This window comes from Vulpes vulpes, chromosome X, assembly GCF_048418805.1.
Source record: "Vulpes vulpes isolate BD-2025 chromosome X, VulVul3, whole genome shotgun sequence".
NCBI classification, from domain to species: Eukaryota; Metazoa; Chordata; class Mammalia; order Carnivora; family Canidae; genus Vulpes; species Vulpes vulpes.
The window spans coordinates 31,974,557-31,978,227 of NC_132796.1; the positions used below are offsets into that span (position 1 = coordinate 31,974,557).

The window sequence follows — 3,671 nt, forward strand, 5'->3', positions numbered from 1 at the left end:
TTGGATTGTTTGTTTCTTTGCTGTTGAGTTTAATAAGTTCTTTATAGATCTTGGATACTAGCCCTTTATCTGATAGGTCATTTGCAAATATCTGAGAGAGAGAATCCTGAAGCAGTCTCCCTGCTGAGCACAGAGCCTGACACAGGACTCCATTCCAGGACCCTGAGATCATGGCCTGAGCTGAAATCAAGAGTCAGCTGCTTAACCAACTGAGCCACCCAGGCACCTCAGAATTTCCTTTTTCTTAGTTGGGATCATAATAACTTAATAACTACTTCCAGTTAGACAAAGGGCTGAAGTGAAGAGAGTGGTGGAATCTCAGATTGCTTCTGATAGAATCATGTCAATGGTTTAGTAATTAGGAATTGGGCTTTTCTCAAATGTCTTATATTAGAAATTTGTAATCATATGGGGACAAAACATTTCCCACTTTTTGGATCAGATTGGGGGGAAACACTCCCAAATCTACAGCTGTTGCTCAGAATGGAAGACTAAATAGGAAGGAAACAAGTATGACCCAAGAACATTTATTGGGCTTCTTCCCAGGAAATCAAGGGGACTTGGCCCCTCTTCTCCCAGAGACAATGAATAGACTTAGGAAAATCAACTCAGATTGTGATGAAACTAAAGGTACATTTGAGCTGAAGACAAAATGGCCAATAAATATTCAGACTAAAGAGAGAGCAAATAGAAAATTATTAAATGTTTCCTTGATTTTTCTATCTGAAAGTTGGATGTTTGTTTGACTAAAAGAATTCAGGAAAAAAAAATAAAAGAATTCAGGATCAGTTAACCATCTTAGATGAAGAATCAAAACTGTTAGCATTAATAAGGGATACTTAAAGGAAAGAGCACAAAGTGAGGTGTTCAAAGACTTGGATTCTAATCCCAACCCCACTAAATATTAAGGTAAAAATATGTAACCTCCTCAGAGATGAGTGAACTGGAATCAAACACTTACTGACCCTGGCCTTTATCAGCTGTGACTTTGAGCACAATGTTTAACCTTCCTGAACCTTGGATTTGCTATTTGTAAAACAGAACCAAACTCCCATGGATAAAAGTAATAATTACATGGAATAACATGTAAAGAGCATAGCACTGTGTCTGGCATACAAGTGCTCAACAAATATTAGCTGTGATTTTACTTATTCATTTGTTAGGGAGGACATTAGGGACACTGGCAGGAAGGAATGAGTGTCAGAATTGGTGTCATTAGCTCGAAAGGGAGCTGTTTTTAAGAATTATTATTTATTATATTTCAGCTTCTAAAGAAATGTTGATACTCTAAGGTAAGACCCTGAGTAACCATACCGTAATCAATCAAATCTTGCATCATATATCTTACTCTTTTATATGAAGGTCCAGGGTCTGTGAGTATTTTTTTGTGTGTAATTACCATTCTATCAAATCATAAACAATTAGCCTTGGAAATAATATGCAGAAATGCAATTTATATTTACAGCAATTATTTTAGCTTTTATTATACTATTAGCAATACTGATTAATATTGATTATACCTTCCCAACAATTAAGAACTGTTTAGCCACCAAAAAAATTATCCAAATTCAATGAGGTTAGGACTTAGAGAAAGTACCTGTTTGGGTGCTCCAGGGAGCCAACTCTAAGATAATCAGGATTACAGGAGGTTTGAGGGAAGAATGGAAAAGTAACGTCTGTGAAAGGTAGATGGGTAAATGTAAAGGTGAAAGGCTTGGGCAGAGAAAAATCTTGAGCCTGAGATGCTGATTTGACACTTTTGAAAGGCAAGTGGGGGACAAGCAGGTCAGAGAAAACCTCAGATCAAAATGCAGGTCAATAAAGTCTTAGCCAACCCAAGAGGGAGCTCCAGAGCAAGGATTGCTTCTTAAAGGAATCCTGCACTGGGTAGGAATGGCCAGGTGTCTCTCATGAATGAATAAATAAAATCTTTAAAAAACAATTCAGGAGGATAATAGTCTATGCTTTTGAACTATTCTGTAATCAAAACAAGCCATGGACATTAGAAATGTAAAGCCAGGGGCACCTGGGTGGCTCAGTGGTTGAGCATCTGCCTTCTGCTTGGGTCTTGATCCCACGGTCCCAAGATCGAGTCCCCCACAGGGCTCCCCATGGGGAGCCTTCTTCTCCCTCTGCCTATGTCTCTGCCTCTGTGTGTGTGTTTCATGAATAAATAAATAAAATGTTTTTAAAAAATGTAAAGCCATACTCAATTCATCATGACAGCAAACCAGAGGATATTCTCTCTCATGTATTTATACAGAGATATATGGATAGGCAGGTTGAATCTTGTAGATATATACTGGAATTTCAAATTCACTTTAAGATTTGAATATTGGTTCCCTTCATAATTTCCATATAATGACAGTCATGGTTATTATGTAACTAACTTTGGTATTCTGCAGCCAAAAGACATTCCCTGTATTCTGATGAGACCCAATAAATATGCATAGCAAAAAAAAAAAAAAGTTCATTTATTTAACACCCCCTAAGTATGCTTACTTTATTCAGTATTTTTCCAACATTTTACTATACATTTTTCAAATGTACAGAAAAGTGGAAAGAATTGTACTATGAACACTTACCACCTCGATGAACAAAAGTTCACTGGAAAAGGACAAGTAGCCAGAGCAGCGCCATGGCGGTCGGCAAGAACAAGCGCCTTACGAAAGGCGGCAAAAAGGGAGCCAAGAAGAAAGTGGTTGATCCATTTTATAAGAAAGATTGGTATGATGTGAAAGCGCCAGCTATGTTCAATATAAGAAATATTGGAAAAACACTAGTCACAAGAACTCAAGGAACCAAAATTGCGTCTGATGGTCTTAAGGGTCGCGTTTTTGAAGAATGATCTGCAGAATGATGATCTGCAGAATGATGAAGTTGCATTTAGGAAATTCAAGCTAATCACTGAGGATGTGCAGGGCAAAAACTGCCTAATTTCCATGGCATGGATCTTACCCGTGACAAAATGTGCTCCGTGGTCAAAAAATGGCAGACCATGATTGAAGCTCATGTTGATGTAAAGACTACCGATGGTTATTTGCTTCGTCTATTTTGTGTTGGTTTTACTAAAAAACGCAGTAATCAGATTCGGAAGACCTCTTACGCTCAGCACCAACAGGTCCGCCAAATCCGGAAAAAGATGATGGAAATCATGACCCGAGAGGTGCAAACAAATGACTTGAGAGAAGTGCTCAATAAATTGATTCCAGACAGCATCGGAAAAGATATAGAAAAAGCTTGTCAGTCTACTTATCCACTCCATGATGTTTTTGTTAGAAAAGTAAAAATGCTGAAGAAGCCCAAGTTTGAATTGGGAAAACTCATGGAGCTTCATGGTGAAGGTAGTAGTTCTGGAAAAAACGGGGGATGAGACCGGTGCTAAAGTTGAACGAGCTGATGGATATGAACCACCAGTCCAAGAATCTGTTTAAAATTCAGACATTTAATGGTGACAAATAAAAACATATTTGTGATGTTAAAAAAAAAAGAAAAGGACAAGTATTTCAGATTGTGGTGGTTTCTCTTGGGTGCAAGCAGTGCTTAGTGAACTGTTGCTGAAACAGGGAGGGATTTCCTTCTTTTTCTATTTTTTTTGTGTATTTTTTTATTGGAGTTTGATTTGCCAACATATAGCATAACACCCAGTGCTCATTCCGTCAAGTGCCCCC

The 3,671-nt window shown here is 38.0% G+C and overlaps 1 pseudogene; it reads left to right on the plus strand.

Annotated features, from left to right (window-relative positions):
- Positions 1-2,635: 2,635 nt before the first annotated feature.
- LOC112929924 (small ribosomal subunit protein eS1-like) lies at positions 2,636-3,464 on the plus strand (annotated as a pseudogene).
- Positions 3,465-3,671: the final 207 nt, after the last annotated feature.